Raw genomic sequence first — 25,985 nt, 5'->3', positions numbered from 1 at the left:
AGAATCATATCAGATTACTATGAAAAACTATACTCAAACAAATTTGCAAACCTAGAAGAAATGGATGAATTCCTAGAAATACATTACCTACCTAAACTAATACAAACAGATGTAGAACAACTAAATTAGACCCATAACAAAAGAAGAGATTGAAAAGGTAATCAAAAAACTCCCAACAAAAAAACAGCCCTGACCCTAACAGCTTCACTGCAGAGTTCTACCAAACTTTCAGAGAAGAGTTAACACCACTACTACTAAAGGTATTTCAGAGCATAAAAAAGGACGGAATACTACCAAACTCATTCTATCAAGCCACCATAACCCTGATACCAAAACCAGGTAAAGACACCACAAGAAAATTATAGACCTATATCCCTCATAAATGTAGATGCAAAACTCCTCAACAAAATTCTAGCCAATAGAATTCAACAACATATCAAAAAAATAATTCACCATGACCAAGTGGGATTCATACCAGGTATGCTGGGATGGTTCAACATTTAAAAAAAAAATTAACGTATCTACCACATAAATAAAACAAAAGACAAGAAATACATGATTTTATCAATTGATGCAGAAGAGGCATTTGACAAAGTTCAACGCTCATTCATGATAAAAACTCTTAGCAAAATAGCAATAGAAGGAAAAATTCCTCAATATAAAAAGGGCATTTATACAAAGCCAACAGCCAACATCACTCTTAAATGGAGAGAGCCTGAAAGCATTCCCACTGAGATCGGGAACCACACAAGGATGCCCTTTATCACCACTCTTATTCAACATTGTGCTGGAAGTCCTAGCCAGAGCAATTAGACTAGATAAAGAAATAAAGGGCATCCAGATTGGCAAGGAAGAAGTAAAAGTATCTCTATTTGCAGATGACATGATCTTATACACAGAAAACCCTAAGGAATCCTCCAGAAAACTACTGAAACTAAGAGTTCAGCAGAGTATCGGGATACAAGATAAACATACAAAAATCACTTGGATTCCTCTACACCAACAAAAAGAACATCAAAGAGGAAATCACCAAATCAATGCCATTTACAGTAGCCCCCAAGAAGATAAAATACTTAGGAATAAACCTTACCAGAGATGTAGAAGACTTATACAAAGAAAACTACAGTACACTTCTGCAAGAAACCAAAAGAGACTTACATAAGTGGAAGAACATACCTTGCTCGTGGATAGGATGACTTAACATTATAAAAATGTCTGTTCTACCAAAAGCGATCTATACATTTAATGCAATTCTGATCCAAATCCCAATGACATTCTTTCATGAGATGGAGAAAAAAATCACCAACTTCATATGGGAGAGAAAGAGGCCCCAGATAAATAAGGCATTACTGAAAAAGAAGAACAAAGTGGGAGGCCTTACTTTACCTGATTTTAGAACCTATTATACCGCCACAGTAGTCAAAACAGCCTGGTACTGGTACAACAACAGATACATGGACCAATGGAACAGAATTGAGAATCCAGACATAAATCTATCCACATATAAGCAGTTGATATTTGACAAAGGCCCCAAAACAATTAAATGGGGAAATGACAGTCTTTTTAACAAATGGTGCTGGCAAAACTGGATATCCATCTGCAAAAAAATGAAACAAGACCCATACCTCACACCATGCACAAAAACTAACTCAAAATGGATCAAAGACCTAAATATAAAATCTGAAATGATAAAGATCATGGAAGAAAAAATAGGGACAACATTAGGAGCCCTAATACGTGGCATAAACAGTATACAAAATATTATAACGAATGCAGAAGAAAAACTAGATAACTGGGAGCTCCTAAAATCAAACACCTATGCTCATCCAAAGACTTCACCAAAAGAGTAAAAAGACTGCCTACAGACAGGGAAAAAGTTTTTAGCTATGACATTTCTGATCAGCGCCTGGTCTCTAAAATCTACGTGATACGGCAAAAACTCAACTGCAAAAAGGCAAATAACCCAATTAAAAAATGGGCAAAAGATATGACTAGACACTTCACTAAAGAAGACATTCAGGTAGCTAACAGATATATGAGGAAATGTTCACGATCATTAGCCATTAGAGAAATGCAGATCAAAACTACAATGAGATTTCATCTCACTCCAACAAGGCTAGCATTAATCCAAAAAACACAAAATAATAAATGTTGGAGAGGCCGTGGAGAGATTAGAACACTTGTACACTGCTGGTGGGCATGTCAAACGGTACAACCACTTTGGAAAACAATTTGGCACTTCCTTAAAAAGCTAGAAATAGAACTACCATACGATCCAGCAATCCCACTCCTTGGAATATATCCTAGAGAAATAAGACCTTTTACACAAATAGATATATGCACACCCATGTTTATCGCAGCACTGTTTACAATAGCAAAAAGATGGAAGCAACCAACGTGCCCATCAATGGATGAATGGATAAATAGATTATGGTATATTCACACAATGGAATACAATGCATCAATGAAGAACAGTGAGGAATCTGTGAAACATTTCATGACATGGAGGAACCTGGAAGGCATTATGCTGAGTGCAATTAGTCAGTTGTAAAAGGACAAATATCGTATAAGACCACTATTATAAGAACTTGAGAAATAGTTTAAACTGAGAAGAAAACATTCTTTTGTGGTTAGGAGAGGTGGGAGGGAGGGAGGGTGGGAGAGGGGCATTCACTAATTAGATAGTAGATAAGAACTACTTTAGGTGAAGGGAAAGAAAGCACACAATACAGGTGAGTTCAGCACAATTGGACTAAACCAAAAGCAAAGAAGTTCCTGAATAAAATGAATGCTTCGAAGGCCAGTGTAGCAGAGGCAGGGGTCTGGGGACCATGGTTTTAGGGGACATCTAAGTCAATTGGCATAATAAAATCTATTAAGAAAACATTCTGCATCCCACTTTGAAGAGTGGCATCTGGGGTCTTAAACACTAGCAAGCAGCCATCTAAGATGCATCAATTGGTCTCAACCCACCTGGATGAAAGGAGAATGAAGAACACCAAGGACACAAGGCGATTACGAGCCCAAGAGACAGAAAGGGCCACATGAACCAGAGACTACATCATCCTGAGACCAGAAGAACTAGATGGTGCCCGACTACAACTGATGACTGCCCTGACGGGGAACACAACAGAGAACCCCTGAGGAAGCAGGAGAGCAGTAGGATGCAGACCCTAAGTTCTCATAAGACCAGACTTCATGGTCTGACTGAGACTGGAAGGACCCTGGTGGTCATGGCCCCCAGGCCTTCTGTTGGCCCAGGACAGGAACCATTCCCGAAGCCAACTCTTCAGACATCGATTGGACTGGACAATGTGTTGGAGAGGGATGCTGGTGAGGAGTGAGCTTCTTGGATCAGGTGGACACTTGAGACTATGTTGCCATCTCCTGCCTGGAGGGGAGATGAGAGAGTGGAGGGGGTCATGAGCTGGTGAAATGGACACGAAAAGAGAGAGTGGAGGGAGAGAGTGGGCTGTCTCATGAGGGGGAGAGTAATTGGGTGTGTATAGCAAGGTGTATATGGGTTTTTGTGTGAGAGACTGACTTGATTTGTCAACTTGCACTTAAAGCGCAATAAAAATTATATTAAAAAAATTTAAAGATCTTGACTAGGATTGTTTGGGCTTTGCTTTTTTATAATCTGTGGAGAATTTTAAATGCCCTTCACAAGGGATATCTATAGGGCAGATAAGAAGACAAAAGTTTCGGGATCAGACTAACGTGGAGATCAGATTCTGACCTTTCTTGCTAGCTGTGTGATTGTAAGCAAATTATTACACCTACGTGTCCCTTGGTCTCCTCAGTTTTAAATGGGGTTCATAATGGCTCCTATAGGAAGATTAAATAAAAGTATCATCTGGGAAACACAGTCAGTGCCTAGAAACAGCTTCCTTTCCCTGTACTACCCAATAATTCAATTCTAATCCATCGGCTAAAGATGATTTCATGGTTTTTTGGATTTTTTTTTTTTTTTTTTTTTTTTGCCTCCAATATCCACATACTTTTGAAACGAAGAAAAAAAGAAAACCAAGGGAATCTCATTCTGTTCTTCAGAAGCAATTATATTATTATTCTTTTTACTTTCCCAAAGGCCAACACAAGCCGGTATCATAAAACACTGAGCTTGACGAACCCTACCTCGGGCACAAGATTCCAAGGATAATCCTACCTTTATATATTTCCCTTAAACAAACTGAAAAAGGCAATTTATTCTTCAGTGCATTTTTTCATCCTGATTTAAAATCAACAAGTTTTTACAGAAATCACCAGCACAGCCGTCTGCTCTCTCCCTACAGTAAATCCTCAGGACGTGTGCCCAGAAATTCATTTTCCAGCTCACTATTAAACCAGAACAAAAACCAAACCCACTGCGGTCGAGCTGAGGCCTACTCATAGTGACCCTAAAGGACAGAGTAGAACTGCCCTACAGGGTTTCCAAGGCTGTAAATCTTGATGGAAGCACACTGCCACATCTCTCTCCCATGGAGCAGCCAGTGGATCCAAACCACCAACGTTTTGGTTATCAGCCAAGCGCTTTAACCACTGTGTCACCAGGGCTCCTCAGCTCACTATTACCACATCCTTTAAGCACTAAGTAGATTTCATCTTAGTAATTTCTAACATAACTTATTTTAGAAATTATACTCCTCTGCCTTATTTCAGGAGAGTTTACAGAGTGTAATTTAATTTTTTTCTGGATGGCTCGCTGTCACACTTCTGAACTTAAGACATTGTTTAGTGGTATCATGCACTGATGCCCTCAAAGATGCATCAAAGTCCTCCAAGTTCCTACACTCAGGACCCCAACATCCAGTCCAATGGCCATCCCTTAGCCCAACTGACAGAGAGATTCCACTCAAGGAAGACTCTTGTCCAGGGTCCTCTGTTTTCACAGAATATCAACCCCACCGTCGTCTTCATTGATATTAAGGTATACAGCTTTGCCTCTAATCAGAATAAAGTACATAGCTCTGCCTTTAATCACCTACTGTGTGCCAAATATTACAACAGATGTCATTTATGCTTTCTCTTCTTTAATTTTCATTAGCAATTCTTTATGGATTGAATTGTGTCCCTCCCAAAATGTGCATCAACTTGGCTAAGCCGTGATTCCCTGTATTATATGGTTGCCCACCATTTTGTGATCTGATGTGATTATCCTATGTGTTGTAAATCCTAACCTCTATGATGTTAGTGAGGCAGGATTAGAGGTAGTTATGCTAATGAGGCAGGACTCAATCTACAGGATTAGGTTGTATCTTGAGTCAACCTCTTTTGAGATACAAAAGAGAGAAGCGAGCAGAGAGAGAGAGGGATATTATACCACTAAGAAAGAAGTGCTAGGAATGGAGCACGTCCTTTGGACCCAGGGTCCCTGCACTGAGAAGCTCCTAGATCAGGAGAAGATTGATGACAAGGACCTTCCCCTAGAACCAGCAGAGAAAGAAAGCACTCCATGGCAGCTGGCACCCTAAATTCAGACTTCTAGCCTCCTAGACTGTAAGAGAATAAATTTCTGTTTGTTAAAGCCATTCACTTGTGGTATTTCTGTTATAGCAGCAACAGATAGCTGAGATAGTTGCCTGCTATCATGTTTTAGAGATAGAGAAACTAAGCTCAGTGCACATAAATAACATGCTGAAGTCTTATAATATCCCAGGAAAAAGGTGAGATTAAACCCATTACTGTCAAGTCTATTACGACTCACAGCACACGGCAGAGCTGCCCTATTGGATTTCCAAAGCTCCAAATCTTTACAGAAGCAGAATGCCACATCTTTCTTTTGAGGAGCAGATGGTGGGTTCAAACCACCGACCTTTAGGTTGGCAGCTGAGGGCCTAACCACTCCACCACCAGGGCTCCTGAAAATGAGGCCACAACTAGGTTATTGGGAAGAGTATTGTTGAAATTAAATGCACATGGACCTCCCACATGGGATAAGGACAACTAACGGACTGAGAGAAAGAGAAAGAGGAAAGGTCATTGGCCAGAGATTTCTGTTCAATTAAAGCATGGCAATAATGAGAAAATGGAACAAGCAAGCAAGGAGGAAAGGCTGGGGCCAATACCTAGAATATATAACAAGTGTGATGAGTGAATGACTGTGTGGCTGAGTGGCGTAGAGACAAAGTCATCAGAGCTAAGGAGGTGAAGGTCAGGTGTTTATGGGCCATCCGTATGAACTTGGAAGGTACTCAAGATGATGGCAGGTGTCTTAGTCATGTAGTGCTGCTATAACAGAAATACCACAACTGGATGGCTTCAACAAACAGAATTTATTCTCTCACAGTCTAGGAGGCTAGAAGTCCAAACCCAGAGCACCAGCTCTAGGGAAGTCCTTCTCTCTCTGTAGGTTCTGGAAGAAGGTTCTTGTCATCAATCTTCTGCTGGTCTAGAAGCTTCTCAGTGCAGGGACCCCAGTCCAAAGAACGTACTCCCCTCCTGGTTCTTCATTCTTGGTGGCATGAGGTCATGCCCCACCCCCTCCTGCTTGCTTCTCTCTTGTATATCTCAAAAGAGATTGACTCAAGACACAACCAAATCTTGTAGATTGAGCCCTGCCCCATTAACATAACTGCCTCTAATCCTTCTTCATTAACATCATAGAGGTAGGATTTACAACACATAGGAAAATCACATCAGATGACAAAATTGTGGACAATTACACAACACTGGGAATCATGGCCTAGCCAAGTTGACACACATTTTGGGACTTGGGGTGGTGAGGAAAACCAGGATCCGGGCACCAAAATGTCACAGAGTGAGAGCGGTGTGTGAGCAGAAGGCTAGTGCCTCCTAGTATGTGATGGGCCGGGCTGGTAGGTACCCGTGTAGCTGGAACCCCACTGCAAGTCACCCTGGCCAGTGATGATTTCAAAAGATAAGGAGGAGGACTTGTGGCTCAGTTGAGTTGGGAGTCCCACAGAGGGGATGCTTGGGTTCCAAGCATTGCAAAGTTTAGGGAGACGCTTGTCATAGTATGTTTTCATGACTCTTTCCCTCAGAGCACAGACGTTCTAAGAGGACCTGAAGGTGGTATGCCTGAATCTCATGAGCCCCCACAAAGCAGGGGATTTGCATTTCTTAAAGGAAGACTTGGGGGACTCTAATGAAACCATCAATTAGAATGCAGTGGACACTGTCAGTGCCCTTCCCTGATCCCCTCTACTGGGCTGGGGCCCCCATCGTCCAGCTGCTGCATTGGCTGATAACAGCCCACAGTAGCCCTGTTCTCCTAAAAAAATGCCCTCAGCTAACAGGAGGTGCTTGCCCAAAAATGTCTGGGAGGATATGTCCCTCAGAGCCGGTTCCACAGACAATGACAAAAGTCCGGACCCTTACTTCAAAGAGGAGGACGTTGTGGGGCTGTGTGTCCCCTGTGCACTCAGGCTCAGACTGGAAGTCAGTCACTTCGCTTCTTCTCTGCCCAGTGCTACTCCTCTCCCTCCCTATGAGGTCACACCTGAGAGCGCTCCCTGCATCAGTCACTTGCACAAGAATCTCCATCTCAGAATCTCAGAATCGACTTCTCAGGGAACAAGCAGAGCTTCTCCTCTGAGCCCAAGTAGCTACTCAAGGTCCCTAGGGTAACAAATGTCAGGCTAGGGTGACCAACCACCCCAGACTGCCTGGGACTGAGCAGCTCCTAGGATGCAGAACTTTCTGTTCTCAAACTGGAACATTCCTGGACAAACTGGGGCAAGTGGGTCACACAGTCAGAACTTGGATTCAAACCCAAGTCTGTCTCACTCTAAAGACTGTGCTCTTTCATTGACATGAGGCCACCTCGGATATTGCCCAGAAGAGTGCATCCACCATGTGGTGCCCACTGGAAAAATCTGCTGCAAAAGACCTCATTAAAGTGTTAAAAAGCAAAGATGTCACTTTAATGACTAAGGTGCCCCTGACCCAGGCCACAGCCTTTCGATTGCCTAATATGCATGTGAAAGCTGGACAATGAAAATGGAAGATCGAAGGAGAAATAACACTTTTGAACTGCAGTGTTGATGAAGAATACTAAATGTACTACGGACTGCCAGAAGAACGAACAAATTCATCTTGGAGGAAGTATAGCCAGGATGCTCCTTAGAAGCAAAGAAGGCAAGGCTTTGTCTTGGTTACTTTGGACACATCATCAGGAAGGACCAATTGCTAACATGTTCAGTAAAGTAGAGGGTCAGCAAAGCAAGGGAAACCTTCCATGAAATGGATAGCCACGGTGGCTGCAACAATGAACTCAAATATACCAGAGACTCCGCGAGGATGGCACAAGGCAGGGCAACATTTTATTCTGTAATGCACACAGCTGCTATGAATAAAAAAAATAGGAGCCAATTTAATGGCAACTAACAACAACAATGTGGTACCCGTACAGGAATGACTGCAGGCTCTGAGGCAGCCCCATCCTTCTCCTAGCTCAGGTGTTCTTACCTGGGGTCCATAGGAAGGCTTCCAGAGATTTATAAGCCCCTCAAGAACATGAGCTATCTCTTTTTGTCTGAGAAGAATGGCTATAGATTTCATCAGATGCTCCAAGTGATCCTTGACATAATTAAGGTTAAGAACAATTGCCTGAAAAAAACATTGCTCTTATCTCTAGATTAAGTAGAACAGCGGGGAGCATCACTTATGCCTTATACTTACTGGTCTCAAGCAGCGCTTTTTATTTCCCTGTAAATGGCCAAACACCCACCCCGCATCCGCTGGAGCATGGTGGGTGGAAGCCGTCCACTCATCCGCAGACTGTGCTCATCCTAGTGCTGGGGGGGAAACTTCTTTTCCATTTAAACCAAAACCTGAAAACATGTGTTGGTGGCTGAGGAGAATGGCGGCAGGCCATTCAGGGGGCAGGTTAGCCATGCCCAAGGAGGAAGCTTGTATGTCCTGCACCTGGAAGCTCACCTGTGCTGGCCAGGAGATCCAGGCAGTACCTAAACAGGACTGTGATTTGTTTTTGCTTTTGTTTTATTGGAAAAGCATTTGTTTCATCACTGGAGATTCCTGGTATGGATTCTTTCATTTGTTTTGTGATGAATATTCACTGTGTGTTCACTGAGTGCCAGAAATTGCTCTCGCTGTTTGGAGCAGCTCTAAATGTGGCTGAGTCCCTGCACTGCGGAGCCGACCATCTTGCAGAGGAGACAGTCCATGAAAAAGCAAACCAAACCATGGGTAATAACACTTCAGATGTGATAGAGTGGTAAGTCCCTTTCCCCATTCAAGTTAGGTGCCATCAAGTTGGTTCTGACTCATAGCGACCCTATGCCAAACAGAACGAAACACTGCCTGGCCCTGCACCATCCTTACAATCGTTGTTATGCTTGAGCTCATTGTTGCAGCCACTGTGTCATCCCACCTCATTGAGGGTTTTCCTCTTTCTGCTGACCCTGTACTCTGCCAAGCATGATGTCCTTCTCCAGGGACTGATCCCTCCTGACAACATGTCCAAAGTATGTAAGACACAGTCTCACCATCCTTGCCTCTAAGGAGCATTCTGGCCACACTTCTTCCAAGACAGATTCATTCCTTTTTTTGGCAGTCCCTGGTATATTCAATATTCTTCACCAACACCACAATTCAAAGGCATCAACTCTTCTTCGGTCTTCCTTATTCATTGTCCAGTTTTCACATGCATATTATGCGATTGAAAATACCATAGCTTGGGTCAGGCGCACCTTAGCCTTCAAGGTGACGTCTTTGCTCTTCAACACTTTGAAGAGGTCCTTTGCAGCACATTTTCCCAATGCAATGTGTCTTTTGATTTCTTGACTGCTGCTTCCATGGCTGTTGATTGTGCATCCAAGTAAAATGAAATACTTGACAACTTCAACCTTTTCTCCGGTTATCATGATGTTGCTCATTGGTCCAGTTGTGAGGATTTGTGTTTTCTTTATGTTGAGGTGTAATCCATACTGAAGGCTGTGGTATTTGATCTTCATCAGTAAGTGCTTCAAGTCCTCTTCACTTTCAGCAAGCAAGGTTGTGTCATCTGCATAACGCAGGTTGTTAATGAGTCTTCCTCCAATCCTGATGCCCCATTCTTCTTCATATAGTCCAGCTTCTTGGATTATTTGTTCAGCATACAGATTAAATAGGTATGGTGAAAGAATACAACCCTGACGCACACCTTTCCTGACTTTAAACCAATCAGTATCCCCTTGTTCTGTCTGGACAACTGCCTTTTCATCTATGAGCACAATTAAGTGTTCTGGAATTCACATTCTTTACAGTGTTATCCATCATTTGTTATGATCCACACAGTCAAATGCCTTTGCATAGTCAATAAAACACAGGAAAACATCCTTCTGGTATTATCTGCTTTTAGCCAGGATCCAACTGACATCAGCAATGATATCCCTGGTTCCACGTCCTCTTCTGAAACCGGCCTGAACTTCTGGCAGTTCCCTTTTGATACACTGCTGCAGCCGTTTTTGAATGATCTTCAGCAGAATTTTGCTTGTGTGTGATATTAATGATATTGTTCTATAATTTCCACATTCGGTTGGATCGCCTGTCTTGGGAATAGGCATAAATATGGATCTCTTCCAGTCAGTTGGCCAGGAAGCTGTCTTCCATATTTCTTGGCATAGACGAGTAAGCACCTCTAGCGCTGCATCTGTTTGTTGAAACATCTCAATTGATATGCCATCAATTCCTGCAGCCTTGCTTTTCGCCAATGCCTTCAGAGCAGCTTGGACTTCTTCCTTCAGTACCATCGGTTCCTGATCATATGCCACCTCTTGAAATGGCTGAATATCGACTAACTCTTTTTGATATAATGACTCTTTGTATTCCTTCCATCTTCTTTTGATGCTTCCTGCATCGTTTAATATTTTCCCCATGGAATCCTTCGCTATTGCAACTCGAGGCTTGAATTTTTTCTTCAGTTCTTTCAGCTTGAGAAACGCCGAGCATGTTCTTCCCTTTTGGTTTTCCATCTCCAGCTCTTTGCACATGTCATTAGAATACTTTGCTTTGTTTTCTTGAGCCGCCTTTGAAATCCTCTGTTCAGTTCTTCTACTTCATCAATGCTTCCTTTTGCTTTAGCTGCTTGACGCTCAAGAGCAAGTTTCAGAGTCTCCTCTGACATCCATCCTGGTCTTTTCTTTCTTTCCTGTCTTTTCAGTGACCTCTTGCTTTCTTCATGGATGATGTCCTTGATGTCATTCCACAACTCGTCTGGTCTGCAGTCACTGGTCTTCAATGCGTCAAATCTATTCTTCAGATGGTCTCTAAATTCAGGTGGGATATACTCAAGGTCATATTTTGGCTCTCGTGGACTTGCTCTGATTTTCTTCAGTTTCACCTTGAATCTGCCTATGAGCAATTGATGGTCTGTTCCACAGTTGGCCCCTGGCCTTGTTCTGACTGATGATATTGAGCTTTTCCATCGTCTCTTTTCACAGATGTAGTCAATTTGATTTCTGTGTGTTCCATCTGGCGAGGTCCATGTGTACAGTCACCATTTATGTTGGTGAAAGAAGGTATTTGCAATGAAGAAGTCGTTGGTCTTGCAAAATTCTATCATTCGATCTCCAGCATTGTTTCTATCACCAAGGCCATATTTTCCAACTACTGATCCTTCTTCTTTGTTTCCAACTTTCGCATTCCAATCGCCAGTAATTATCAATGCATCTCGATTGCGTGTTCGATCAATTTTCGACTGCAGCAGCTGATAAAAATCTTCTATTTCTTCATATTTGGCCCTAGTGGTTGGTGCATAAATTTGAAGAATAGTCGTATTAACTGGTCTTCCTTGTAGGTGTGTGGATATTATCCCGTCACTGACAGCACTGTACTTCAGGATAGATCTTGAAACGTTCTTTATAACAATGAATGCAACACCATTCTTCTTTGAGTTGTCATTCCCAGCATAGTAGACTATATGATTGTCCGATTCAAAATGGTCAATACCAGTCCATTTCAGCTCACTAATGCCTACGATATTGATGTTTATGAGTTCCATTTCATTTTTGATGATTTCCAATTTTCCTAGATTCATACTTCGTACATTCCAGGTTCCAAATACTAATGGATGTTTGCAGCTGTTTCTTCTCATTTTGAGTCGTGCCACATCAGCAAATGAAGGTCCTGATAGCTTTACTCCATCCACGTCATTAAGGTCGACTCTACCTTGAGGAGACAGCTCTTCCCCAGTCATCTTTTGAGTGCCTTCCAACCTGGGGGGCTCATCTTCCAGCACTATATCAGACAATGTTCCACTGCTATTCATAAGGTTTTCACTGGCTAATGCTTTTCAGAAGTAGACTGCCGGGTCCTTCTTCCTAGTCTGTCTTAGTCTGGAAGCTCAGCTGAAACCTGTCCTCCATGGGTGACCCTGCTGGTATCTGAATACCGGTGGCATAACTTCCAGCAACACAGCAACACACAAGCCCCCACAGTATGACAAACTGACACGGGGGTTATCTTTCACCACTATATTAGACAGTGTTCTCTTGTCATCCGTAAGGTTTTCACCAGCTAATTTTCAGAAGTAAGCCACCAGGCCTTTCTTCCTAGTCTGGTTAGCCTGGAAGCTCTGCTGAAATCTGTACACTATGGGAGACCCAGCTAGTATTTGCAATACCAGTGGCATAGCTTCCAGGATCACAGCAACACGCAATCCACCACAGTAGGACAGACTGACAGACAGGTGGTGGTGGTTAGGGACTAGAAAGAGCTATTTGACAAGGGTGGTGCAAGGAGGCCTCCCTAAAGAAGGGACTTGGAGGAGCGGAGGGAGTGAGTCATGGGAACATCAGGGGTTACTTTCCCCAGCCAGCAGCGTGGACACAAAGTGCGAAGACCTCAAAAGTAGAGGTAACTATAGTGTGTGTGTGTGTGTGTGTGTGTACGCACGCGTGTGTGTGGTTTAATGGGCAGTGGTATGGACCTGTGTGTCTAAAAGAGCATTTTTACTTCCTCATTCCATGCACTTTCGCTGGGTGGTCACCTCTGCTCCCAAGATCTCAGTTAGCATTCGTGTGCTGATCATTTCCTGTCTATATATTCTTCCAAGAACTCTTTGCTGGGCTTGACTGATACCTCTAACTGCCTAAAGTGTACATGGATGCCTCAGAGACCAGAAACCCAACTTATTCAAAACAGAACTCCGCATTTCCTCCTCAAACAATGCTCCCTTCTCTGTGTCCTCAGGCCAGTGACCAGCACTGAGGCCAATCCATCCAGCCAACTCAGAGAAGTGGGAGGTGTCCTTACTACCTCTCCACTATTAGAGGCTGGAAGAGGCATCTCCCACCAAGTTCAAGAGACAACTGCCTTCACTTTTCTTGGGGTGGTTGTCTGTCTCCACACCTGCTGCCTTCGCCTTGTTCCTGGCCATCCTCCTGTCCACATACACTGGACTCACTGCACTGGTCTCCCACCAAGTCTCCCTGCATCCCTTCTCGCTTCCCTCCAGCGCGCCTTCCACACCACAGCCAGAGTGGACGGGCCCAAAATGTACATTCATGTCTGCCACTGCCTGGTGTGAGCTCTCCCACCGCTCCGTTAGCTTCAGGCGAAAGAACACAATCCTTCACAAAGCATCTGAGGCCCCACATGACCCAGCCTCCCTCACCTCTCCCACCTTATCTCTCTGTGCCCCCAAGTCCCTCTAGGGCACACAGCGCTCTGGCTCAGCCGCTAGTCAACACCTTGACTTTTCATCTACCTGACACACCCGCGCACTCCTTATCCTTTGTGTGTCTCCATCAAACTCCTACTTGTCTTTCTCTTCCTCCAGGAAGATCTCCACGGCTCCCAGGTGGGGTTGGGTGTCCTTGCACTGTGTACCGCAAGCACTCTGGGCCGATCTTGGTTGTACCTTTGGTTATTGTACATTACAGTTGTCTCTCTACTTTTCTGCCTCGTCTCATAAGTTGTATACATCTTGAAATAGGAGTATTATCTCCTTTGTCTGGGCATCTCCCCAGCCTCCAGAACACAGCATGGACATACAGGTGTTTATCAAATGTGTGTGGACCAAATGAGCACAGTGGGTCCAAAGCCCTCCACTCCACAGTTAGGAAAATAACCCCAGAGAGAAAAATTCCTTGCAGGAATAACAATGAATTTGTATCAGAGTTGACCCTAGAATGCCTGTCTAAGATGTTTGATCCAATATTCTTCTGGGATACCAGGTTTCCCACAGAAGATTAAAAAAAAAACAGGTCTTGATCTCAAAAAAAAAAAAGCTCAGTCTAGCAATGACTCAAGACAAAGACATGAAAAGTTAAATCCATGGAAGGCAAAACCAGCTGGGTTCACTGAGTTGTGGGAGGCATGGAGGGAGGACCCACACTGGGTAGGGTGCCCATGGCAAGGCTGGGCCAGGCCAGGAGACACGGCCAAGGGAATGCCTGGCAGGGGAAGCACAGTGGGCCATACCAAGGCAGACATGCTTGAGAGAGTTGGGCAGACAGGGGAATTTATCTTTGCCATTCAACCTCTTCAGAGCATGGGATGGGGTTCCCATGAAGCCCAAGTATTGTAGCCGGAGCTTGCATCCACAAAAGGAACCTCCTGCTGAGATGCACCAGAAAGCTGATCCCCAAAAGGGAGGCTCTGCCCCTGCCCCAGGGTTATCCACGGCAGGGAGTTCACCCCTATCATTTCCTCTCCACCCACTTCCGATGACACCCACCCTCCCCATCCTCCTCACCCACCCTCCTCCCAGTAACTGAAGACTGTCAGCTTAGAGACCATGCTGTCATTCTAACATCTGCCTAGATAAATCACAATTAGAAACAAAATCCTCAAGGACAAAGAAAAACCCATTTTGTAACAAAAAGCCAAACAGAAAAGTTGTCCCATCAGAAGCTCTGGGACAAGCCTTCAAAGAATGGAGTGGAAAGGACATGTCTAAAGTGACAGAGAAAGTGAGCATCTGAGACCCAACACACCCACATCTCCCAGTTCACCGCTGGGGGCTCTTCTGGGAACACAAATCTGTCATATCCAGTGTCCCCAGGAACGCCTTATAAGAGATTTGCTCTTGATAGCCTTGTATCCTACTGCCTAGCCATGCCTGGAATATAAAACCAAAAAATCAAACCCACTGCCGTTGAGTCAATTCCAACTCATAGTGACCCTATAGAACAGGCTAGAACTGCCCCCATGGAGTTTCTGAGAAGCACCTGGTGGATTCAAACTGCCGACCTTTTGGTCAGCAGCCATAGCACTTAATCACTACGCCACTAGGGTTTCCTGGATTACAGGAGGTATGTAATAAAAACAAAAACAAAAAAACTCATTACCATCAAATCAGTTCTGGCTCATGGTGTCCCCATGTATTACAGAATAGAATTGCTCCATAGGGTTTTCTTGGCTGTAATCTTTATGGACCCAGATTGCTAGGCCTTTCTTCCACGGTACCATTGGGGTGTGTTTGAACTGCCAATCTCTAGGTCGGCAACCAATTGCAAACTGCTTGTGCCAGCCAGGTACCTCTATGCAGTAAATACTCACTAATTTTTTAATCCACCTTTTGGAACATACATCTGCTTTGGCCCTAAATCTGCTCTTCATTCACCATTTCTTCTCAATGGTGGGGCCAGCATCTACCCTGAAGCCATGTCAATTCTACATGTATTACTGAACAAACATTTACTGAGCATCTATTACATGAGATGCTCTATCCTACTATTGGGAGTCCAGGAGTGAACAAAATACTGTGGTTTGTGATAAAACACGGTGACAAGTATATAAAGAAAGAGCATCAAAGAAAGAGGCTGCTGTTTTAGAAATAGGTGGGAATAGTGAGGGTCCTTCCAAAAGGGTGGCATCTGAGTGTCAACCAGAATAAAGCAGGTGACAACCAAGTGGTCATCTGAGAGGGAGAGTTCCAGGAAGAAGGGGCAGGAAGTAAGTGCTATTGAAGGTCAACAAGGAGCTGAGTGCATGTGGGGGAAGCAGGAAGGGACTAAGAGAGGTGTGCTGAGGGTTGAGGCAGGGATGCAGGCCATGCGGGGCTGGTAGGTCTGGAGACAGCTCTGGGCTTTATGAGACAGGGTCTGTCTAAGTCACCTAGTGCTGCTGTAACAGAAATACCACAAATGGATGGTTTATCACACTGAAGTTTATTCCCTCATAGTCTAGGAGGCTAGAAGTCTGAATTCAGGGCACCAGCTTCAGGGGAAGGCTTTCTCTCTCCATTGGCTCTGGGGGACGGTCCTTGTCATCAATCTTTTCCTGGTTAAAGAGCTTCTTCTCAGCACAAGGACCCTGGGTCCAAAGGATGCACTATTCTCCTGGCTCTTGTTTCTTGGTGGCATGAGGTCCCTGTGTCTCTCTGCTCACTTCTTTCTTTTATATCTCAAAAGAGATTGGCTTAAAACACAATTTAATCCTGTAGATTGAGTCCTGCCTCATTAACACAACTGCCACCTATCCCACCTCATTAACATCATAGAGGTAGGATTTACAACACACAGGGAAATCATATCAGGTGACAAAATGGTGGACAATCACACAATGCTGGGAATCATGGCATATCCAAATTGATACACATATTTTGGGGGGATACGATTCAATTCATGACAGGGACCAAGTGTTCTGACAGACAATGTGATCCAATTTCAGTCTTTATGAAGATCTCCCTGGCTGCCATGTGTAGAACAGACTACCCCAGGGCATGGGAGGAAGTGGGATTGTCAGCTCAGAGACCGGTTTATCCATCCAGGTGGAGATGTTAAGGCTTGAGCCACAAGTGATGGTGGTAGGGATGGAAAGAAAACCCTGAGCATCACCCATAACCCCTCCCTCCAATTAACCTGTAGCCATGGTCAAAAGTCCCTAGCTTGTTCCACGTTGCTGCTGCTGTTTGTTGCTCGACAGTGTGATTCCCACTCATGGAGACCCCATGTGTGCAGAGTAGAACTGCTCCATAGAGTTTTTCAGGCTATGATCTTTCAGAATCAGATCACCAGACCCGTCTTCCAAGGCACCTCTGGGTGGGTTTGAACTGCGAATCTTTTGGCTGGTAGCTGAGCACCTAACCCTTTGCGCCACCCAGGAGCTCAACATGTTCTATAGAAGACATGTATTTCTGTAAACTAGGATATGCTGTTTCTCTCCCTGGCCCCCTCCCTCTCCCTCCCTAATATTCTTTTCACACTATCTCCCACTCATCCCCTCTCTGATCCTGACTCCCATGACCCTGACTCAAGCATCTTACTGCTAGGTCTCCTAAGGGACGAGCGTGCTTCCCGTCCAGTACATCTTTTCTAGTGCACCCTCCATCCTGCATTTGAGGGGAGCCTTCTGCCCAACTTCAAGCCTTCCACGACTTGCCCATGACCTCAGGTTAGAGGGCAAGCTCCCTAGCCTAGCTTATGAGCTTCTTCAAGATGTGGCCCCATTCATATGCTCAGTCTCAATGTTCACCTCTTTGGCTCTGGCCCTCTGTGTTCCAGTCCTGCCCAAGTCCTTTTCCATCTTTGCTACCCCTTGCCTCCAAGTCTTGACATACCACCACCCCTATCTGACTGCCCTTCCCTAGGGTCTCCTTCAGACCTTGAGTCCCTGAAAATATTCCCATAGAAATGGAAGTTTGCACCTTAGAGCGGTTAAAATGGTTAATGGGTCTGGCTGCTAACCAAAAGTTGGCAGATCAATTCTACCCAGAGGCGACTCAAAAGAAAGGCTTGGTGATCTACTTCTGCAAAATCAACCACTGAAAACATTATGGATAAGACACAACTATTGTCGCTGGAGCCCAGGTGGTGCAGTGGTAAAGCATTCAGCCGCTAACTAAAAGGTTGGCAGTTCGAATCCACCAGCCACTTCTTGGAAACCACATAGAGAAGTTCTACTCTGTCTTACAGAGTCACGATGAGCCGGAATTAACTGTACAGCAACAGGTTTGGTTTGGTTTTGGTTAATGGAAACAGAACAACCAGAATGGAAATAATGAGAGTGTTGACAGATTGTGAAAAATGTAACCAATGTCACTGAGCAATTTGTATAGAAATTGTTAAATGGGAGCCTAATTTGCTGTGTAAACTTTCATCAAAAACACAATAAAATATTATTTAAAAAAAAAGCCTATGGAGAGCAGTACTACTCTGACACACATGGGGTCACCATAAGTCAAAATCAACTCACAGTAACTGAGGTAATGCTGTTCAGACCTCAGCCAGACACATCTCCTTGGCGAAGGCTTTCTTAACAGCCTCCCCCAGGAAATGGGTCAGAGACCCTTCTCTTTGCTCCCATAGATGCCATTGCCCAGTTTGCCCCTGTCTGTCCATCCCCCCAAGCTACATATTAAGTACTTTGAAGGCAAGGACCTTGTCTTGTCCATAGGTGGGTCTCAGTAGCACGAAGAGTGGCATGCAGCGGGAACGGACCTCTCCACCATGGGACAGAGCCCTAGCCCCTAGTGACAATTCCTTTTGTGATGTTAAAATCATCCAGGTCAGGAATGACTCCCAGATGGGTGTGTAGCCACCTGGAAATGATTCATGCGTGAGCAGGAACCCTTGGTATTGCCGTACACCCAGGGTCTGGAAGCTCAGCCTCTATCAGGGATGTCCACCAATCCCCTCCAACTCTCGCAGGTAAGATGCGACTCTGCAGCCACAGTTTCTCACGTTGTGAATTAAGGAGACTTCCAGGATGGACAGAGCAGCACACACCTGGTCTGGGAAAGGATAAGATTTGGGCTGGGACAAGAAGAGATGGCCTATTCAATAATATCCTAAGTCCCAGCTGTCCTGGGCACTTCTATACAGGAAGAAATTCCAAAAGAAAAGAAATTCAGGATGAGGATATGGGTGTATAGTCCATTGAATAGGTGGCTGGGTGATGCAAATGGTTAAGCACTTAACTACTAGCGAAAAGGTTGGCAGTTCAAGCCCACCCAGGGCACCTCAGAAGACAGTCTGGTAACCTGTTTCCAAAAGGTCACAGCCTTGAAAACCCTATGGAGTTCATTGAATGGTAGAGTTTTGGACGGGGCAATGAGGCTTGACCCAACAGCATGGCCTGGGGACCATGGATGTAACCTTGGTATGGAGAAATATGATTTAGTGTATGAAATAACTGAAAGAGAGATAGACAGGGCCATTAAAATCATTGAGGCCATTTACAGATAAAGAAACAGAGGTCTAGAAAGGTAAAGAGGCCAGGTCAACAGTCCTGTGAGGAGTTAGTGTCAAAGCTGGAGTGAGAACCTGGTTCCTGAACCTAACTCCCTAGCTCTTTTTACTCCTTCCTGGTATCTCATATGAGTAACAGAAAGAGGGCCATTAGTGGTAGTGGCTGTTGTTGTTAGGTTTCACCAAGCTTGTTACAACTCACAACTACCCTATTTATAACAGAACGAAATACTGCCCAGTCCCATGCCATGCTCACAATCATTGCTATATTTGAGCCCATTGTTGTAGCCACTGTGTCAATCCAACTCCTTGAAGGTCTTCCTCTTTTCCCTCTACTAAGCATGATGTCCTTCTCCAGGGACTGGACCCTCCTACTACTATCTTCTTAGTATTCTCATTCTCTTCTATATCTTCTCTTTTTTCTCCATCTCTCTCCACCTCTGTATCTATCACTCATTCCCATAGAAAGACAGGTGAAGTAGAGGGAGGAAAGGCATTTTGGGCATTTCAAACAATCTGAACCCTTCCACCGTTCGGCAATCATATCTATCACTTGGCAATAATTGATATCGCTTCTGAGTGCCAGGCCTGGAACTGTTCTTTATGCATATCTCCCTAGCCAATTCTGAAGGGCAGATACCACTATAATGACATGCAGATAAGGCAAATGGCCCTAGGGCAAAATGGTTTACTGAAGGTCACGCACAGTTAAGAAATAGAGGAGCCAGGATTTGCAGCCAATTTTGTCTGATACTGTGTTAGTAGATATAGGGATTTTGTTCATTTTCTGGGGCAAAAATTAAGGAAAAGAGGAATACTTGGATAGATTATTTTACAATTTGTGAATTACTTTGACTGCACGACTAATAATTCAATCCAAACACTCAGCTTTCCTGGGAGGTGGGTTTCATCATCCACATTTTACAGATGAGGAAACTGAGGCACGAGGGGATCAATACGTTAGTCCCAAGTCCCCTTAGAATCAGGGTCCAAACCCAGGCTGTCTTCTTTCAACCTGTGTGCTTTTCCACTCGACTCGAGCGGGAATCAAGGAGAGAAACCAAAAGGAGAGAAATATTTCAACTTTACAACAGTCCATTAGCTGTTTTCGGCAAATGTGCAACGAAGGCCATTCAACCCAGATCACCGTTATCCTAAAATGCCCTCTGGGAAAAAAATGAGCATTTTATGGCAAAGTATGTGTTTCTGTTCTCCTTCACTTTGTTTCAGTGGGTTGACTCCCCAGTAATACACAGCAGCCCAGTGAGCATCCCTCAGGCTGGATGCAGGTACTGAGATGGGAAGGTGGCTGGGGACAGCCACTGTGAAAGCCTCTTCCTGTGCAGGTGGTCAGGCTTCAGGTGGGATCCAGTCACTCATCTGACTACTATTCACCATGCAGTTGCCACACCAGACAGAATAGGGCAAGGCCCCTAACCTGTGCTGCACCAGACAGAATAGGGCAAGGCCCCTACCCTGAAGAAGTATACAATCTAGAGGTGGACAGGTATGTATGTGAGCAATGACAACATGACATGGCACAGCCTGGCATAGAGCAGGTGCACAGCTCTGGGAGCAGAGAGCAGACAGCCTGGGAAGGCTGCCTGTAGGAAGAGGCAATTGTTTACTCAAGGGATGAGGGAGGTCTCTTTTCTAGGCAAAGAGACCAGCCGTGCAAAAGCCGAGGAATAAAAGAGCAGGAAACAGTGTAAGATAGTCCTGACCCCTTCAAGAAATTATAGTTCCTTTTGCAATTAAGAAAATTTGTAAGCATCCAGTCAATTTCAGTCAAATTGGACAAACATTTGGTGAACATCTGGCATTGCAGAGAAGAGTGAATGAAGGTGAATTGTACCCACAAGGAGCCACAGTATGTCCAATGGATCCAGCCAACCAACATGTAAATGAGTCTCTGCTGTTGTTGTTGTTGTTGTTAGGTGTTGAGTCAAGTTCGACTTAAAGCAACCTCATATGACAGAGTAGAACTGCCCCACCGGCTTTCTAGGCTGTAATCTTTACAAAGAGGAGCTCTGGTGGCACAGTGCTTAAGTGCTCCACTGCTAAACCAAAGGTCTGCCGTTCAAACCCACCAGCAGCTCTGCAGGAGAGACCTGGGATCTGCTCCCATAAAGATTACAGCCTAGGAAACCGTATGGGGCAGTTTTATTCCGCCCTGCAGGGTCATGATGAGTCAGAATTGACTCAGTGGCATACCACAACAACAACAAATCTTTCCAGAAGCAGATTACCAGGTCTTTCTCCCACACAGCCACCGGGTGGGTTAAAACCACCAACCTTTCTTTCAGTTAGCCGCCAAACACCCACCAGGGCTCCTTAAATGAGTCCCTGCTATGTACAAACCCCCATTTACACTATAAAATGCTTAGCCCAATCCTGTGGCAAGCAGACCTCAGTGTCCCCAAATTAGGTGTGTACTGCACTTGATGGCAAAGCCCTTGACCTTCAACACTGGCAAGCCAGGATGCATGGCACGCTGTGGCTCGCCCGATAAAGCCCTCTCCGTATTTCCCTGAGTCTGCCTTGGACCAGACTACAGGGTGTCAGCCATGAGTCACTGACAAATATTTCTACTCCCTCTTCATAGCTGATGTCTGCTGAATGCTTTGCTGCTCCGAGGAATGGGGCTTCTTTAGGAAAGGACGACAATTCCCTTCATCTGCGTGACACATTAGGTCGTGCAAAGCCCATGCCCTGTCCACCCTCTCCATCATCCTATCTGACTGTCACAAGAGCCTGGGAGGCTGCAGGAATCGTCAGCATCCCCATTTTACAGATGAGAGAAAGCACCTAAGAGAGGTGGAGTAAGTGACTCAAGGTCACACAGTGGGTGTGTGATGGGATCAGAGCTCAAATCTACGTTGTCTGACTCCCAAATCCTGCCCTGTTTTCTCTATACCTCACCCTCTGCCTAGAATACAACTATACCATCCTCCTTAGGTATGAATCCCAGACAAAACGCTGGTCAAATCCCATTCCCTCAGTCCACAGAACTACAGCATAAATTAAAAGCCCAGTTAAAGAACTCAGCCTTTAAACTGGGACTTATCGCTGTCCCCTGAGGCCAGGGTATAAAGACAGAGTCTTTCCAAAGTCCATCCTGGAAATTACCCAGAGACCCACATACAAGAGCTCCCAGACCCAAACCATACACCTAGCATAACTCTAGTTCCCTTCTCTCCCAGTCTTCTCCGCCTGGCCCCAGCTGAGCAGGGTCTGAAGTGGTGCTGACTCTCTGCCCGCGCTGGCCTACAAATGTGGCGAACAGTCCATTACTCTGCCTGGACAGCCCAGGTGCAGCTGGGCTCTGACATATAGCTTAATATTAAGAGCGTCAGAACCTGATGGAAAACAATGCCCACCAAGTTCAAACAGAGAACTGAAGCGGGGTTTCTCTAGCTATCTGAGAGTGGGATAGTTTGCCAATGGCTGGAGCCCTGGGAGTGGCGAAGGGGACCAAGGGTATCACTGTGTCCAGTGTACTTCTTATTTTGGTGAGAAGTGTTTGGGGGGGGAGGTTTAGAACCAGGTGTGAATAAGGGGAGGGAGAGGTTTTGACTGAGGGTTCATCATTTTATTTCTGTTCCCACCTGACCTCAAATAGTCCGTGCTAATAATCCGATAAACTCCAGGAAGAACCCTGGGTCCCAAAATGGTAATAGTTGCCATTTATCTCATCTAAATATCCCCTCCAGTTGCTGGGTTTGGAGCCGAGTTTACAGACCAGGAGCTTGTGTGTGTGCTCATTCCTTTCCATGGCACAGCTGAGCTGCAGTGCCGCCAAGCCCTGTACCCAACCAAGATACAGGAAGAACAAGTCTCTGGGTCAACCTGCACCACAGAGAATCGCTACCACTGCCCTCTCCACCCCCATCACGCTCTTCAGTTGAACCTGCTCTGGTTCACTGGCTCAGAAGACCCTCTAAGATATGTTCTGCAATGGGGATTCTCCAACTGCTTCCTCCGCCTCCCTCTCCATCACAGACTTCTGTGCCCACCGCCTCATTAACCCCGCGTCTCTCCACCTACCACATCGGACGTGCCCTCCTGCCCTCTCAAGAGACCTGCCCAGGTGTGCAGAGGGGACTGGAGGACAGAGAGATATGGGGAGACAGAGAGAGATAAATCACATCTCGGGGCGAAATCCCTATTAAGTAGCAGAAAGCCACCCATTTAGCAACCAAGCTTCCAGAAACATTACTGCCATCAAGGAGAGAGTTTTGCAGCTGCCGACCCCGGAGCGCTCTCACCTACCTGTCTCCTTCTGCAGGGCTCTCCTCTCTCACCTCCTGGGCCAGCTTCCTGGGTTCCTGGGTCCCTTGCTCTCCTCTCTCCGCCTTCTCCAGCCGCCTACAGTGGTGGTGGGCGGGCCTCAGAGTCGGGGGCACCTGAGAGCTGGGGCTGAGGTCCCCGCGCCGAGGCTGCCTAGAGGAGGAGCAAGCGGATGCTGCCCGCGCTGCCGCCGCCGCGGTGGTGCTGATGCGGTTGCTATGGTTATGGAACTCCGCAGCTGCCCCCTCTCGGTGCAACAGCTGCCCGGCCACGGCCTCGGGTGGCCCCGGTAAGCCCGCGCCAGGAGGTAGGGCTGTCAATAGGGCGACGGAATCCCCCCTCCGCACTGTCCGCGCGCAGTGGCTGGGTGCCTGCGCGCGCCCCTGCGCTCGAGCTCCGGGCTCGGCTCACCTCCGGCGCCCTGGCTCTGCTCCTGCCCCGCGGGACGCGGCCAGCCCTGCGCGCAGCGCGCCCTAGCCAACCGAAAAGCCCACCCTGAGCGCCCGCAGCGCTGCGCACAGCGCAGAGGCACCACTGTAGCCTGCGCGGCTGTCTGTCCGCGGCCAACCAGCGACACGAGCTTCCGGGCGGCCGGCTGCCCCGGGCCAGACCCCGCCCGCCCGCGCCCGTGCCCGTGCCCGTGCCCGTGCCCGCCCGGCCTGTGGAGGGCGCACGCGGCCGCCGGACGCGCCCCGCCAGCCCGCCGGCCGAGCATGCTCAGTCCCCGCGCGCCAGAAGGGCCCTTCTGACTGAATGCAGCAGAGAGATGAAATGTCCTGCCCAGACGCAATAGGGACGGCGAGGGGGCGGTAACACTTGGAAGAGGGGCATGTTGGTTACCTAGTAGATAATGGAGAAAAGGTTAGAGCCCTAAGCAATCTACACCTCCAATACTACGTCAGCAGAGTGGTCAGCAAACTAACTAAACCATCCTTTACTGGTCGCCTCACTTCATGCGTGGCCCTGGTGACGCAGAGGTTAAGAGATTGAGTTCTAACAAAAACGTAGGCAGTTCGAATCCACCAGACGCTCCTTGGAAATCCTATGGGACAGCTCTACTCTGTCCTATCGAGTTGCTATGAGTCGGAATCCCCTCGACGGCAATGGATTTTCTCTTCATGCAGGAGCCCCTGGGTGGCGCAAAGGGTTAACATGCTCAGCTACAAACTGAAAGATTGGAAGGTAACCTACCTCGAGGTGCCCTGAAAGAAAGGCCTGGCCTCTACTCAAAAAATCAGCCACTGAAAATCTTCTGGTCCACAGTTCTACTCCAACATACTTGGGTTTGCTATGAGTCAGAGTCCACGGGATGGCAACAGGTTTTTTACTTCATGCTGGATATCGGCGGTTCAGACGTGTGTAAGGTTCTGTCCATGGTGTCGGTTGCCATCAAGTTGGTTCCAACTTATAGCAACCCCTATGTACAACAGAACAAAACACTGCCCAGTCCTGGGTTATCCTCTCTGTCGTTGTTATGCTTAAGCCCATTGTTGCAGCCACTCAATCCTTCTTGTTGAGGGTCTTCCTCTCTTTTGCTGACCCGCTACTTTACTGTCCATGGAGGAGGGAAAAGATTAAACAGGGTTGAACCAAACCCCATCAACTGAGCTCTCTTTGCCAGGCATTTAAAGTGGAGAACCTTTCAGCCTTCACCATCACTCTTAGGAAGATCCCATTACACTCAAATTACAGGTGAGAAAACAGCCTCAGAGACAGAGCTGACTCCAGAGCCCACTGCTCCATCCATTTGGCTAGGCTGCACCAACTCATTGTCCAATGAGAGATACTGATTGTAACCAGGTCCTCACTGTCAGTGTGACCAGGTCTAAGCCAGTGTGAGGAGGGAAGTAATCAGAGAAAGGCACCTCAAAGAGGTGGCATCTAAGACGAACCTAGAAAGATGAACAAGAACAGGTGGAGTGTGAAGGGTGGGGGAGGGGAGAACATTCCTTCCAGACTGAAAGGAAGGTCCTGCAAAGACCCAGAGGCAAAACAGTGAAGTGTGTTTGGAGCTGAGCATGCCAGAAGAGAGAAGGGAGTAACGAGGCTCCAGGCAGGGCTGAACATGAAAGGTCTTGGGGACAGGTAAAGGGATGGAACTTGACCTGCAGACAGCGAAAGCCATTGAAGGAGTTTGATCAGGGGAAGGTTGGGTCACATTTTTGGACAGGTCACCCTGGAAGGTGTGTGTAGGGGGGAAACACGGCTGGTGAGGATGGTGGAAGGGGTTGCCACAGCCAGACCAGGGCACAGAAAGGCCATGAGCCATGCTCTCTGTACCCAGAGAGCCTTGGACAACCCATCTCCTCAGTAAATCCTTGGTGAATGTCAAATAACTGAATCTTTATTTCCATTCTCCATAGAGAAAATGGATGCCTTTCTTGTACAATTTTTATCCTCAAAATATGATTGAAATCAAATGAGATTTATTTTGCCGTAGACCTTGCATTTTTATGCAACATTATTTGTGAAAGTCAGTGCAGTTCCCAATGTTTCCATCTGTATTTACAAGCCCCCAGCCCTGCAGAAAGAGCCCTGGTTGTGTAGTGGTTAAGCTCTGTCTGCTAACAGAAAGGTTGGCGATTCAAACCCACC

The 25,985-nt window shown here is 46.1% G+C and overlaps 1 protein-coding gene across 1 annotated transcript in view; it reads right to left on the bottom strand.

The window, feature by feature from the left end:
* Positions 1-23,415, bottom strand: part of FAM135B (family with sequence similarity 135 member B) — a 289,944-nt gene extending 266,529 nt beyond the window's left edge. The window contains exon 1 of the mRNA XM_049853854.1: positions 23,373-23,415. The gene's annotated coding sequence lies outside the window, so the exon portion shown is untranslated. The remainder of the gene's footprint in view (positions 1-23,372) is intronic.
* Between the last annotated feature and the right edge of the window lie 2,570 nt (positions 23,416-25,985).

The sequence above is a fragment of the Elephas maximus genome, chromosome 15, assembly GCF_024166365.1.
Source record: "Elephas maximus indicus isolate mEleMax1 chromosome 15, mEleMax1 primary haplotype, whole genome shotgun sequence".
In the NCBI taxonomy this organism is placed as follows: Eukaryota; Metazoa; Chordata; class Mammalia; order Proboscidea; family Elephantidae; genus Elephas; species Elephas maximus.
Note: the sequence above shows the minus strand (reverse complement) of the source record. Positions and strands in the feature narration are given on the sequence as shown.